Source organism: Thermobia domestica, unplaced genomic scaffold, assembly GCF_964235325.1.
Source record: "Thermobia domestica unplaced genomic scaffold, izTheDome1.hap1.1 HAP1_SCAFFOLD_151, whole genome shotgun sequence".
NCBI lineage: Eukaryota > Metazoa > Arthropoda > Insecta > Zygentoma > Lepismatidae > Thermobia > Thermobia domestica.
In genome coordinates this window covers 152,664-168,892 of record NW_027655898.1, presented here as the reverse complement: position 1 = coordinate 168,892, position 16,229 = coordinate 152,664, and the positions used below count along the sequence as shown (strand labels likewise).

The following is a 16,229-nucleotide window of genomic DNA, read 5'->3' as shown; positions in this document are numbered from 1 at the left end:
TTATTCTGGAATTGATGAAGTAAATTTTGCTTTGAAGGAAATTCTTAAATGCCACAATGAGTTGGTATATTATTTCTAACAAAGTTCATCTTCATAACATGTTCACGATATTGGTTCCACGATGGGTAATAAACAACAATTAATCGTCCACATATTTTAAGCTGACAATGCTTATATTCATTTCAAAACAAGCTATGATTTTTTATCCATATCCCAAAATATTACACAATATATAGGAAAATGTTTGAAACTTATTGCGTAGGTTACTATATCCTAAACGGATTTTAATAGATTTAAAACCTAAACATCTCTACTATACAAATAATATATTAAACGTCTACTACAGGAAATTCTTATCCCATGTGAAAAGGAATCACAAAATGTAGATCGATATTTAATTTTTAAAGAAATTATTATGAAACTCTTGTACGGAAAAACTTTATTCAAAAGCAAATCAATTCAAATATTGTCTAAAGGTATAACTAAAATTGTAATGGCTTGCTGTAGACGGGAAATTAATCAGGGAAATAAATTTGGCCATTGATTTAAGGTGACAATTTGAGTGTGTTGAACCAAGCGTAACTTAGAGCGTAGCAGAAATGAATTCGTAAACCCATATATCGGTAAGATATTCGAAATTTAAATCCCCGCTAAAAATTCAGTGCATCGGCCGGGAATCGAACCCGGGCCGCCCGCGTGGCAGGCGAGCATTCTACCACTGAACCACCGATGCCAATACAAGAGAATTTTATTTACTATTGAATTAATAACACTTCTTAAACTAATGTTATGTTCGGACCTTAAATCGAGGAACAAACTTTTACATGCTGGAAAACTTTAATGCTTCAAAATTGTGTTCCGCATTCGATTCAATAAACGCTTTCCCTCAGAAGCTAGCAAAATGGTATCACATTTGTTCATAATTTCATTACATAAAGATATTATGATTCATATACATATATACTATTCATTCGAAATTCCATCTCAGATGACATTCGTTTCTTTAGAATATGCAATTCAATTGGAATAAACCTACCTTTTTATCCCTGCATTTTTCATTCTCGTATGGAATAAGTTGGTTTTACTTTCGAAAATGTATCGCTTTCTAAAAACAGACATTAAATTATTGTATTTTACACAAACCAAGCTACAGATTTCTTAATTAGTAAACGTATTTTAACACTTTTATACAGTTTTACCTCAAACTTGTTAAAAGGGATACTCTCAATTCATACTGTATCATCTTTCCATTAAACCTATGTTTTCTATTACTTAAACTTTATGACAATAATATGAAGGATAAATAATCCTATTCAAGTAGATCAAAGAGAATTTCTCATAATAAGAGAAAATATTTATTTAAATAAATTGACGAGTGTATGTCAGAGTTCATATATTGATGGCACCTAGTTACCAGCATTCTTGTAGTCTTAAGCGTTGCTTACCTTTTGAAACTAGTCTTCGTTAGGATTAAGAAATTTTTGTTTTCAAACTATTTCCAACTTATCAAAAGAGATCTTGTAACCAAAGTCAGTTGAGAATATAACATCCTGCTTCTGTTCATAGATAGCAAAGGATCTTTAATTTGTTACGATGCAGACTATAATAATGTCACATTATTTGGTATTATTCCAAATCATTCATAAAATTTTACTCCGAACAGATTATAGCGAAAACCTCATTGGTGATTCGTTATGTTTCTTGTTTTTTGAAATATCGAAATAAACTAGGTTCAATATCTTAAACCTCTAACCAAAAGAAGTATCTTTCGTTTCTGGAATAAACGGAGTTATTTGAGATTTAGATGACACTTTCTGGAAAACAAAGGTTGATATGTTACTGCAAATGTTTTCCTGTTTTTTTTTCACATCACATTGAGGAAATAGAATGCAATAGCTTTAATTACAAAAGTTAATTTTTTCTTATTACAGTGTGATTCAATAAGCAACAAGGGAGATACTTATGTTTCTCCCGAGATATTGAACAATATATTTAGCAATATTCAAAAACATTAGCAATATGTAGGGAATCATTTGGCATTCGTTGTGTAAATTATGATTGTTCCCAAGGAGACGGCTAAATACAAAACAATAATCTTTACATCACGAGTCAAAAATAGACATCACAACTTCAGCAAATATGTATCACTTAAACAAAACACAAAGTAAATAACTTTCAGGTAAGAACAATTGTCTAAAATGAATTTCATCCTAAGAACACAAAATGTTATTTATCATTTAAAGATATTTCAATAGGAAAACTTAAGTTCTAACTAATCCAGACAAGCATAAGTCAATTCCATATTACCTTAGAGTTTTCCAGATACCCCAGTTCAGATCGTAGCTGATCTAGATTTTGTTCTGTGATCTATTTTCAAGAGAAGATTACGTACGTTGCTGTACATTAGGCGCTAGGAAAGAAAATTGACTTGAGAACATTAGAAAATAAAGTATGAATTGTTGGCAGTTAAAATGTTAAGAAAGTATGGCAGTTTCTTTTAGCAGAGAAAAAATACTTACGCTCATATAAAAGTTTACAGTAAAGATTCATATTACCTTTCAAATTTTCTTTAATAATTAGAACAACTGTTTCAACGATTAATGAAACAATAATAGTGTTTTTTACTAGTGAATAAAATTTCAGATGAGGACGGTTAGAAACCTAAAACATGTTCCTACTTAAAACATATTAACCAGATATAATAGTGAAGAAGATAATTTCGATAAATAATGAAGCTTTACCATAGTTGAACTAACACCATACCAGAAACTGTCGTGAAAATATTTAATTTTGTAAACTAAATTTACGTTAGTTTCTAATGTCTAAAAATGCAATAGGTTAACAACAAACAAAATGCAAGGGAAATCTGAAACCAAACCAATATAGTATTATGCCGGGTTTCTTGGTATATGACAAGTTTTCCATATTTTGATATAAGTCTACACTACGTGTAAAGATTATGTGATGAAATGAATATTTTACCTGTACTGGGTTAGACTTTTGTGCCTTTCAGTAGTCACCAAGTACAGGTTCGTTTTGTTGCATATGGAAAAGAATTAAAATAAACCAATTACTTCATTTACCTCTGCATTTGATTAGAATATGCAATAAGAATGGTATTTATTTGTTTCCGAAAACTGGCGGTGTTCATTGAATTGGCCTTCAAAGTATCGTAGTTAACATAAAATGGTAGATTTCTGAATTTGAAGTCACTTTAAAAAATTTAAAAAATCGTACCAAAGGTATCTCAAATTCAAAAAAACCTGGTATTCTCTTTGCACGCATCCTCGATTTCTATTATAGCAATGTTTTGTCAATGATATTTAAAATAACTAAACTTATGGAATTAAACCAGATTCTATCAATTTAAGAAGAAACTATTAAATTTTAATGCTTCAGCTCTTTGATATTATAATGCGAGTATTGACGGCAACTAGTTATTAGGATATATTGTTAATTCTTACATGTTACTGATCTTGATATTCCGAGGTAGCCAGCAGAAAAACGATCTCTTCGATTTTAGATTGGTCGACTTGTAGAAAGAGGTGTAATAACGGAAATCTGTGTTTAATTATACTGTTGCTGTTTTATTCATAATTATTAATGAAAGTAACTTAAGTTTTTAATTCTAAGAACTATAATAGTCACATATTTTACGAGAAATAAATTCCTTAAATGTACATTTTGTTTTTAGTAGACAGAAGTAAATAGTTCATTATTATTTCGTTTTATTCGTTATTTAAGCAATGTTAGTGGAAATTGTCTTGAAGAAACTAAACTAGGTTGGAAATTTCAAGTATCCAGTCTAAAAGCATAGTTTTTATTCTGGAATTGATGAAGTAAATTTTGCTTTGAAGGAAATTCTTAAATGCCACAATGAGTTGGTATATTATTTCTAACAAAGTTCATCTTCATAACATGTTCACGATATTGGTTCCACGATGGGTAATAAACAACAATTAATCGTCCACATATTTTAAGCTGACAATGCTTATATTCATTTCAAAACAAGCTATGATTTTTTGTCCATATCCCAAAATATTACACAATATATAGGAAAATGTTTGAAACTTATTGCGTAGGTTACTATATCCTAAACGGATTTTAATAGATTTAAAACCTAAACATCTCTACTATACAAATAATATATTAAACGTCTACTACAGGAAATTCTTATCCCATGTGAAAAGGAATCACAAAATGTAGATCGATATTTAATTTTTAAAGAAATTATTATGAAACTCTTGTACGGAAAAACTTTATTCAAAAGCAAATCAATTCAAATATTGTCTAAAGGTATAACTAAAATTGTAATGGCTTGCTGTAGACGGGAAATTAATCAGGGAAATAAATTTGGCCATTGATTTAAGGTGACAATTTGAGTGTGTTGAACCAAGCGTAACTTAGAGCGTAGCAGAAATGAATTCATAAACCCATATATCGGTAAGATATTCGAAATTTAAATCCCCGCTAAAAATTCAGTGCATCGGCCGGGAATCGAACCCGGGCCGCCCGCGTGGCAGGCGAGCATTCTACCACTGAACCACCGATGCCAATACAAGAGAATTTTATTTACTATTGAATTAATAACACTTCTTAAACTAATGTTATGTTCGGACCTTAAATCGAGGAACAAACTTTTACATGCTGGAAAACTTTAATGCTTCAAAATTGTGTTCCGCATTCGATTCAATAAACGCTTTCCCTCAGAAGCTAGCAAAATGGTATCACATTTGTTCATAATTTCATTACATAAAGATATTATGATTCATATACATATATACTATTCATTCGAAATTCCATCTCAGATGACATTCGTTTCTTTAGAATATGCAATTCAATTGGAATAAACCTACCTTTTTATCCCTGCATTTTTCATTCTCGTATGGAATAAGTTGGTTTTACTTTCGAAAATGTATCGCTTTCTAAAAACAGACATTAAATTATTGTATTTTACACAAACCAAGCTACAGATTTCTTAATTAGTAAACGTATTTTAACACTTTTATACAGTTTTACCTCAAACTTGTTAAAAGGGATACTCTCAATTCATACTGTATCATCTTTCCATTAAACCTATGTTTTCTATTACTTAAACTTTATGACAATAATATGAAGGATAAATAATCCTATTCAAGTAGATCAAAGAGAATTTCTCATAATAAGAGAAAATATTTATTTAAATAAATTGACGAGTGTATGTCAGAGTTCATATATTGATGGCACCTAGTTACCAGCATTCTTGTAGTCTTAAGCGTTGCTTACCTTTTGAAACTAGTCTTCGTTAGGATTAAGAAATTTTTGTTTTCAAACTATTTCCAACTTATCAAAAGAGATCTTGTAACCAAAGTCAGTTGAGAATATAACATCCTGCTTCTGTTCATAGATAGCAAAGGATCTTTAATTTGTTACGATGCAGACTATAATAATGTCACATTATTTGGTATTATTCCAAATCATTCATAAAATTTTACTCCGAACAGATTATAGCGAAAACCTCATTGGTGATTCGTTATGTTTCTTGTTTTTTGAAATATCGAAATAAACTAGGTTCAATATCTTAAACCTCTAACCAAAAGAAGTATCTTTCGTTTCTGGAATAAACGGAGTTATTTGAGATTTAGATGACACTTTCTGGAAAACAAAGGTTGATATGTTACTGCAAATGTTTTCCTGTTTTTTTTTCACATCACATTGAGGAAATAGAATGCAATAGCTTTAATTACAAAAGTTAATTTTTTCTTATTACAGTTTGATTCAATAAGCAACAAGGGAGATACTTATGTTTCTCCCGAGATATTGAACAATATATTTAGCAATATTCAAAAACATTAGCAATATGTAGGGAATCATTTGGCATTCGTTGTGTAAATTATGATTGTTCCCAAGGAGACGGCTAAATACAACACAATAATCTTTACATCACGAGTCAAAAATAGACATCACAACTTCAGCAAATATGTATCACTTAAACAAAACACAAAGTAAATAACTTTCAGGTAAGAACAATTGTCTAAAATGAATTTCATCCTAAGAACACAAAATGTTATTTATCATTTAAAGATATTTCAATAGGAAAACTTAAGTTCTAACTAATCCAGACAAGCATAAGTCAATTCCATATTACCTTAGAGTTTTCCAGATACCCCAGTTCAGATCGTAGCTGATCTAGATTTTGTTCTGTGATCTATTTTCAAGAGAAGATTACGTACGTTGCTGTACATTAGGCGCTAGGAAAGAAAATTGACTTGAGAACATTAGAAAATAAAGTATGAATTGTTGGCAGTTAAAATGTTAAGAAAGTATGGCAGTTTCTTTTAGCAGAGAAAAAATACTTACGCTCATATAAAAGTTTACAGTAAAGATTCATATTACCTTTCAAATTTTCTTTAATAATTAGAACAACTGTTTCAACGATTAATGAAACAATAATAGTGTTTTTTACTAGTGAATAAAATTTCAGATGAGGACGGTTAGAAACCTAAAACATGTTCCTACTTAAAACATATTAACCAGATATAATAGTGAAGAAGATAATTTCGATAAATAATGAAGCTTTACCATAGTTGAACTAACACCATACCAGAAACTGTCGTGAAAATATTTAATTTTGTAAACTAAATTTACGTTAGTTTCTAATGTCTAAAAATGCAATAGGTTAACAACAAACAAAATGCAAGGGAAATCTGAAACCAAACCAATATAGTATTATGCCGGGTTTCTTGGTATATGACAAGTTTTCCATATTTTGATATGAGTCTACACTACGTGTAAAGATTATGTGATGAAATGAATATTTTACCTGTACTGGGTTAGACTTTTGTGCCTTTCAGTAGTCACCAAGTACAGGTTCGTTTTGTTGCATATGGAAAAGAATTAAAATAAACCAATTACTTCATTTACCTCTGCATTTGATTAGAATATGCAATAAGAATGGTATTTATTTGTTTCCGAAAACTGGCGGTGTTCATTGAATTGGCCTTCAAAGTATCGTAGTTAACATAAAATGGTAGATTTCTGAATTTGAAGTCACTTTAAAAAATTTAAAAAATCGTACCAAAGGTATCTCAAATTCAAAAAAACCTGGTATTCTCTTTGCACGCATCCTCGATTTCTATTATAGCAATGTTTTGTCAATGATATTTAAAATAACTAAACTTATGGAATTAAACCAGATTCTATCAATTTAAGAAGAAACTATTAAATTTTAATGCTTCAGCTCTTTGATATTATAATGCGAGTATTGACGGCAACTAGTTATTAGGATATATTGTTAATTCTTACATGTTACTGATCTTGATATTCCGAGGTAGCCAGCAGAAAAACGATCTCTTCGATTTTAGATTGGTCGACTTGTAGAAAGAGGTGTAATAACGGAAATCTGTGTTTAATTATACTGTTGCTGTTTTATTCATAATTATTAATGAAAGTAAGTTAAGTTTTTAATTCTAAGAACTATAATAGTCACATATTTTACCAGAAATAAATTCCTTAAATGTACATTTTGTTTTTAGTAGACAGAAGTAAATAGTTCATTATTATTTCGTTTTATTCGTTATTTAAGCAATGTTAGTGGAAATTGTCTTGAAGAAACTAAACTAGGTTGGAAATTTCAAGTATCCAGTCTAAAAGCATAGTTTTTATTCTGGAATTGATGAAGTAAATTTTGCTTTGAAGGAAATTCTTAAATGCCACAATGAGTTGGTATATTATTTCTAACAAAGTTCATCTTCATAACATGTTCACGATATTGGTTCCACGATGGGTAATAAACAACAATTAATCGTCCACATATTTTAAGCTGACAATGCTTATATTCATTTCAAAACAAGCTATGATTTTTTGTCCATATCCCAAAATATTACACAATATATAGGAAAATGTTTGAAACTTATTGCGTAGGTTACTATATCCTAAACGGATTTTAATAGATTTAAAACCTAAACATCTCTACTATACAAATAATATATTAAACGTCTACTACAGGAAATTCTTATCCCATGTGAAAAGGAATCACAAAATGTAGATCGATATTTAATTTTTAAAGAAATTATTATGAAACTCTTGTACGGAAAAACTTTATTCAAAAGCAAATCAATTCAAATATTGTCTAAAGGTATAACTAAAATTGTAATGGCTTGCTGTAGACGGGAAATTAATCAGGGAAATAAATTTGGCCATTGATTTAAGGTGACAATTTGAGTGTGTTGAACCAAGCGTAACTTAGAGCGTAGCAGAAATGAATTCATAAACCCATATATCGGTAAGATATTCGAAATTTAAATCCCCGCTAAAAATTCAGTGCATCGGCCGGGAATCGAACCCGGGCCGCCCGCGTGGCAGGCGAGCATTCTACCACTGAACCACCGATGCCAATACAAGAGAATTTTATTTACTATTGAATTAATAACACTTCTTAAACTAATGTTATGTTCGGACCTTAAATCGAGGAACAAACTTTTACATGCTGGAAAACTTTAATGCTTCAAAATTGTGTTCCGCATTCGATTCAATAAACGCTTTCCCTCAGAAGCTAGCAAAATGGTATCACATTTGTTCATAATTTCATTACATAAAGATATTATGATTCATATACATATATACTATTCATTCGAAATTCCATCTCAGATGACATTCGTTTCTTTAGAATATGCAATTCAATTGGAATAAACCTACCTTTTTATCCCTGCATTTTTCATTCTCGTATGGAATAAGTTGGTTTTACTTTCGAAAATGTATCGCTTTCTAAAAACAGACATTAAATTATTGTATTTTACACAAACCAAGCTACAGATTTCTTAATTAGTAAACGTATTTTAACACTTTTATACAGTTTTACCTCAAACTTGTTAAAAGGGATACTCTCAATTCATACTGTATCATCTTTCCATTAAACCTATGTTTTCTATTACTTAAACTTTATGACAATAATATGAAGGATAAATAATCCTATTCAAGTAGATCAAAGAGAATTTCTCATAATAAGAGAAAATATTTATTTAAATAAATTGACGAGTGTATGTCAGAGTTCATATATTGATGGCACCTAGTTACCAGCATTCTTGTAGTCTTAAGCGTTGCTTACCTTTTGAAACTAGTCTTCGTTAGGATTAAGAAATTTTTGTTTTCAAACTATTTCCAACTTATCAAAAGAGATCTTGTAACCAAAGTCAGTTGAGAATATAACATCCTGCTTCTGTTCATAGATAGCAAAGGATCTTTAATTTGTTACGATGCAGACTATAATAATGTCACATTATTTGGTATTATTCCAAATCATTCATAAAATTTTACTCCGAACAGATTATAGCGAAAACCTCATTGGTGATTCGTTATGTTTCTTGTTTTTTGAAATATCGAAATAAACTAGGTTCAATATCTTAAACCTCTAACCAAAAGAAGTATCTTTCGTTTCTGGAATAAACGGAGTTATTTGAGATTTAGATGACACTTTCTGGAAAACAAAGGTTGATATGTTACTGCAAATGTTTTCCTGTTTTTTTTTCACATCACATTGAGGAAATAGAATGCAATAGCTTTAATTACAAAAGTTAATTTTTTCTTATTACAGTGTGATTCAATAAGCAACAAGGGAGATACTTATGTTTCTCCCGAGATATTGAACAATATATTTAGCAATATTCAAAAACATTAGCAATATGTAGGGAATCATTTGGCATTCGTTGTGTAAATTATGATTGTTCCCAAGGAGACGGCTAAATACAACACAATAATCTTTACATCACGAGTCAAAAATAGACATCACAACTTCAGCAAATATGTATCACTTAAACAAAACACAAAGTAAATAACTTTCAGGTAAGAACAATTGTCTAAAATGAATTTCATCCTAAGAACACAAAATGTTATTTATCATTTAAAGATATTTCAATAGGAAAACTTAAGTTCTAACTAATCCAGACAAGCATAAGTCAATTCCATATTACCTTAGAGTTTTCCAGATACCCCAGTTCAGATCGTAGCTGATCTAGATTTTGTTCTGTGATCTATTTTCAAGAGAAGATTACGTACGTTGCTGTACATTAGGCGCTAGGAAAGAAAATTGACTTGAGAACATTAGAAAATAAAGTATGAATTGTTGGCAGTTAAAATGTTAAGAAAGTATGGCAGTTTCTTTTAGCAGAGAAAAAATACTTACGCTCATATAAAAGTTTACAGTAAAGATTCATATTACCTTTCAAATTTTCTTTAATAATTAGAACAACTGTTTCAACGATTAATGAAACAATAATAGTGTTTTTTACTAGTGAATAAAATTTCAGATGAGGACGGTTAGAAACCTAAAACATGTTCCTACTTAAAACATATTAACCAGATATAATAGTGAAGAAGATAATTTCGATAAATAATGAAGCTTTACCATAGTTGAACTAACACCATACCAGAAACTGTCGTGAAAATATTTAATTTTGTAAACTAAATTTACGTTAGTTTCTAATGTCTAAAAATGCAATAGGTTAACAACAAACAAAATGCAAGGGAAATCTGAAACCAAACCAATATAGTATTATGCCGGGTTTCTTGGTATATGACAAGTTTTCCATATTTTGATATGAGTCTACACTACGTGTAAAGATTATGTGATGAAATGAATATTTTACCTGTACTGGGTTAGACTTTTGTGCCTTTCAGTAGTCACCAAGTACAGGTTCGTTTTGTTGCATATGGAAAAGAATTAAAATAAACCAATTACTTCATTTACCTCTGCATTTGATTAGAATATGCAATAAGAATGGTATTTATTTGTTTCCGAAAACTGGCGGTGTTCATTGAATTGGCCTTCAAAGTATCGTAGTTAACATAAAATGGTAGATTTCTGAATTTGAAGTCACTTTAAAAAATTTAAAAAATCGTACCAAAGGTATCTCAAATTCAAAAAAACCTGGTATTCTCTTTGCACGCATCCTCGATTTCTATTATAGCAATGTTTTGTCAATGATATTTAAAATAACTAAACTTATGGAATTAAACCAGATTCTATCAATTTAAGAAGAAACTATTAAATTTTAATGCTTCAGCTCTTTGATATTATAATGCGAGTATTGACGGCAACTAGTTATTAGGATATATTGTTAATTCTTACATGTTACTGATCTTGATATTCCGAGGTAGCCAGCAGAAAAACGATCTCTTCGATTTTAGATTGGTCGACTTGTAGAAAGAGGTGTAATAACGGAAATCTGTGTTTAATTATACTATTGCTGTTTTATTCATAATTATTAATGAAAGTAAGTTAAGTTTTTAATTCTAAGAACTATAATAGTCACATATTTTACCAGAAATAAATTCCTTAAATGTACATTTTGTTTTTAGTAGACAGAAGTAAATAGTTCATTATTATTTCGTTTTATTCGTTATTTAAGCAATGTTAGTGGAAATTGTCTTGAAGAAACTAAACTAGGTTGGAAATTTCAAGTATCCAGTCTAAAAGCATAGTTTTTATTCTGGAATTGATGAAGTAAATTTTGCTTTGAAGGAAATTCTTAAATGCCACAATGAGTTGGTATATTATTTCTAACAAAGTTCATCTTCATAACATGTTCACGATATTGGTTCCACGATGGGTAATAAACAACAATTAATCGTCCACATATTTTAAGCTGACAATGCTTATATTCATTTCAAAACAAGCTATGATTTTTTGTCCATATCCCAAAATATTACACAATATATAGGAAAATGTTTGAAACTTATTGCGTAGGTTACTATATCCTAAACGGATTTTAATAGATTTAAAACCTAAACATCTCTACTATACAAATAATATATTAAACGTCTACTACAGGAAATTCTTATCCCATGTGAAAAGGAATCACAAAATGTAGATCGATATTTAATTTTTAAAGAAATTATTATGAAACTCTTGTACGGAAAAACTTTATTCAAAAGCAAATCAATTCAAATATTGTCTAAAGGTATAACTAAAATTGTAATGGCTTGCTGTAGACGGGAAATTAATCAGGGAAATAAATTTGGCCATTGATTTAAGGTGACAATTTGAGTGTGTTGAACCAAGCGTAACTTAGAGCGTAGCAGAAATGAATTCATAAACCCATATATCGGTAAGATATTCGAAATTTAAATCCCCGCTAAAAATTCAGTGCATCGGCCGGGAATCGAACCCGGGCCGCCCGCGTGGCAGGCGAGCATTCTACCACTGAACCACCGATGCCAATACAAGAGAATTTTATTTACTATTGAATTAATAACACTTCTTAAACTAATGTTATGTTCGGACCTTAAATCGAGGAACAAACTTTTACATGCTGGAAAACTTTAATGCTTCAAAATTGTGTTCCGCATTCGATTCAATAAACGCTTTCCCTCAGAAGCTAGCAAAATGGTATCACATTTGTTCATAATTTCATTACATAAAGATATTATGATTCATATACATATATACTATTCATTCGAAATTCCATCTCAGATGACATTCGTTTCTTTAGAATATGCAATTCAATTGGAATAAACCTACCTTTTTATCCCTGCATTTTTCATTCTCGTATGGAATAAGTTGGTTTTACTTTCGAAAATGTATCGCTTTCTAAAAACAGACATTAAATTATTGTATTTTACACAAACCAAGCTACAGATTTCTTAATTAGTAAACGTATTTTAACACTTTTATACAGTTTTACCTCAAACTTGTTAAAAGGGATACTCTCAATTCATACTGTATCATCTTTCCATTAAACCTATGTTTTCTATTACTTAAACTTTATGACAATAATATGAAGGATAAATAATCCTATTCAAGTAGATCAAAGAGAATTTCTCATAATAAGAGAAAATATTTATTTAAATAAATTGACGAGTGTATGTCAGAGTTCATATATTGATGGCACCTAGTTACCAGCATTCTTGTAGTCTTAAGCGTTGCTTACCTTTTGAAACTAGTCTTCGTTAGGATTAAGAAATTTTTGTTTTCAAACTATTTCCAACTTATCAAAAGAGATCTTGTAACCAAAGTCAGTTGAGAATATAACATCCTGCTTCTGTTCATAGATAGCAAAGGATCTTTAATTTGTTACGATGCAGACTATAATAATGTCACATTATTTGGTATTATTCCAAATCATTCATAAAATTTTACTCCGAACAGATTATAGCGAAAACCTCATTGGTGATTCGTTATGTTTCTTGTTTTTTGAAATATCGAAATAAACTAGGTTCAATATCTTAAACCTCTAACCAAAAGAAGTATCTTTCGTTTCTGGAATAAACGGAGTTATTTGAGATTTAGATGACACTTTCTGGAAAACAAAGGTTGATATGTTACTGCAAATGTTTTCCTGTTTTTTTTTCACATCACATTGAGGAAATAGAATGCAATAGCTTTAATTACAAAAGTTAATTTTTTCTTATTACAGTGTGATTCAATAAGCAACAAGGGAGATACTTATGTTTCTCCCGAGATATTGAACAATATATTTAGCAATATTCAAAAACATTAGCAATATGTAGGGAATCATTTGGCATTCGTTGTGTAAATTATGATTGTTCCCAAGGAGACGGCTAAATACAAAACAATAATCTTTACATCACGAGTCAAAAATAGACATCACAACTTCAGCAAATATGTATCACTTAAACAAAACACAAAGTAAATAACTTTCAGGTAAGAACAATTGTCTAAAATGAATTTCATCCTAAGAACACAAAATGTTATTTATCATTTAAAGATATTTCAATAGGAAAACTTAAGTTCTAACTAATCCAGACAAGCATAAGTCAATTCCATATTACCTTAGAGTTTTCCAGATACCCCAGTTCAGATCGTAGCTGATCTAGATTTTGTTCTGTGATCTATTTTCAAGAGAAGATTACGTACGTTGCTGTACATTAGGCGCTAGGAAAGAAAATTGACTTGAGAACATTAGAAAATAAAGTATGAATTGTTGGCAGTTAAAATGTTAAGAAAGTATGGCAGTTTCTTTTAGCAGAGAAAAAATACTTACGCTCATATAAAAGTTTACAGTAAAGATTCATATTACCTTTCAAATTTTCTTTAATAATTAGAACAACTGTTTCAACGATTAATGAAACAATAATAGTGTTTTTTACTAGTGAATAAAATTTCAGATGAGGACGGTTAGAAACCTAAAACATGTTCCTACTTAAAACATATTAACCAGATATAATAGTGAAGAAGATAATTTCGATAAATAATGAAGCTTTACCATAGTTGAACTAACACCATACCAGAAACTGTCGTGAAAATATTTAATTTTGTAAACTAAATTTACGTTAGTTTCTAATGTCTAAAAATGCAATAGGTTAACAACAAACAAAATGCAAGGGAAATCTGAAACCAAACCAATATAGTATTATGCCGGGTTTCTTGGTATATGACAAGTTTTCCATATTTTGATATAAGTCTACACTACGTGTAAAGATTATGTGATGAAATGAATATTTTACCTGTACTGGGTTAGACTTTTGTGCCTTTCAGTAGTCACCAAGTACAGGTTCGTTTTGTTGCATATGGAAAAGAATTAAAATAAACCAATTACTTCATTTACCTCTGCATTTGATTAGAATATGCAATAAGAATGGTATTTATTTGTTTCCGAAAACTGGCGGTGTTCATTGAATTGGCCTTCAAAGTATCGTAGTTAACATAAAATGGTAGATTTCTGAATTTGAAGTCACTTTAAAAAAATTAAAAAATCGTACCAAAGGTATCTCAAATTCAAAAAAACCTGGTATTCTCTTTGCACGCATCCTCGATTTCTATTATAGCAATGTTTTGTCAATGATATTTAAAATAACTAAACTTATGGAATTAAACCAGATTCTATCAATTTAAGAAGAAACTATTAAATTTTAATGCTTCAGCTCTTTGATATTATAATGCGAGTATTGACGGCAACTAGTTATTAGGATATATTGTTAATTCTTACATGTTACTGATCTTGATATTCCGAGGTAGCCAGCAGAAAAACGATCTCTTCGATTTTAGATTGGTCGACTTGTAGAAAGAGGTGTAATAACGGAAATCTGTGTTTAATTATACTGTTGCTGTTTTATTCATAATTATTAATGAAAGTAACTTAAGTTTTTAATTCTAAGAACTATAATAGTCACATATTTTACGAGAAATAAATTCCTTAAATGTACATTTTGTTTTTAGTAGACAGAAGTAAATAGTTCATTATTATTTCGTTTTATTCGTTATTTAAGCAATGTTAGTGGAAATTGTCTTGAAGAAACTAAACTAGGTTGGAAATTTCAAGTATCCAGTCTAAAAGCATAGTTTTTATTCTGGAATTGATGAAGTAAATTTTGCTTTGAAGGAAATTCTTAAATGCCACAATGAGTTGGTATATTATTTCTAACAAAGTTCATCTTCATAACATGTTCACGATATTGGTTCCACGATGGGTAATAAACAACAATTAATCGTCCACATATTTTAAGCTGACAATGCTTATATTCATTTCAAAACAAGCTATGATTTTTTGTCCATATCCCAAAATATTACACAATATATAGGAAAATGTTTGAAACTTATTGCGTAGGTTACTATATCCTAAACGGATTTTAATAGATTTAAAACCTAAACATCTCTACTATACAAATAATATATTAAACGTCTACTACAGGAAATTCTTATCCCATGTGAAAAGGAATCACAAAATGTAGATCGATATTTAATTTTTAAAGAAATTATTATGAAACTCTTGTACGGAAAAACTTTATTCAAAAGCAAATCAATTCAAATATTGTCTAAAGGTATAACTAAAATTGTAATGGCTTGCTGTAGACGGGAAATTAATCAGGGAAATAAATTTGGCCATTGATTTAAGGTGACAATTTGAGTGTGTTGAACCAAGCGTAACTTAGAGCGTAGCAGAAATGAATTCATAAACCCATATATCGGTAAGATATTCGAAATTTAAATCCCCGCTAAAAATTCAGTGCATCGGCCGGGAATCGAACCCGGGCCGCCCGCGTGGCAGGCGAGCATTCTACCACTGAACCACCGATGCCAATACAAGAGAATTTTATTTACTATTGAATTAATAACACTTCTTAAACTAATGTTATGTTCGGACCTTAAATCGAGGAACAAACTTTTACATGCTGGAAAACTTTAATGCTTCAAAATTGTGTTCCGCATTCGATTCAATAAACGCTTTCCCTCAGAAGCTAGCAAAATGGTATCACATTTGTTCATAATTTCATTACATAAAGATATTATGATT

General features: G+C 29.9%; 5 non-coding genes across 5 annotated transcripts; all 5 read right to left on the bottom strand.

The window, feature by feature from the left end:
• Positions 1–662: 662 nt before the first annotated feature.
• On the bottom strand, positions 663–733 carry TRNAG-GCC (transfer RNA glycine (anticodon GCC)). Its single transcript has one exon. It is a non-coding gene; the product is annotated as a tRNA-Gly (tRNA).
• Positions 734–4,482: 3,749 nt separating this feature from the next.
• TRNAG-GCC (transfer RNA glycine (anticodon GCC)) lies at positions 4,483–4,553 on the bottom strand. The gene has a single exon. It is a non-coding gene; the product is annotated as a tRNA-Gly (tRNA).
• A 3,749-nt stretch (positions 4,554–8,302) lies between these two features.
• TRNAG-GCC (transfer RNA glycine (anticodon GCC)) lies at positions 8,303–8,373 on the bottom strand. Its single transcript has one exon. It is a non-coding gene; the product is annotated as a tRNA-Gly (tRNA).
• A 3,749-nt stretch (positions 8,374–12,122) lies between these two features.
• On the bottom strand, positions 12,123–12,193 carry TRNAG-GCC (transfer RNA glycine (anticodon GCC)). Its single transcript has one exon. It is a non-coding gene; the product is annotated as a tRNA-Gly (tRNA).
• A 3,749-nt stretch (positions 12,194–15,942) lies between these two features.
• On the bottom strand, positions 15,943–16,013 carry TRNAG-GCC (transfer RNA glycine (anticodon GCC)). Its single transcript has one exon. It is a non-coding gene; the product is annotated as a tRNA-Gly (tRNA).
• Between the last annotated feature and the right edge of the window lie 216 nt (positions 16,014–16,229).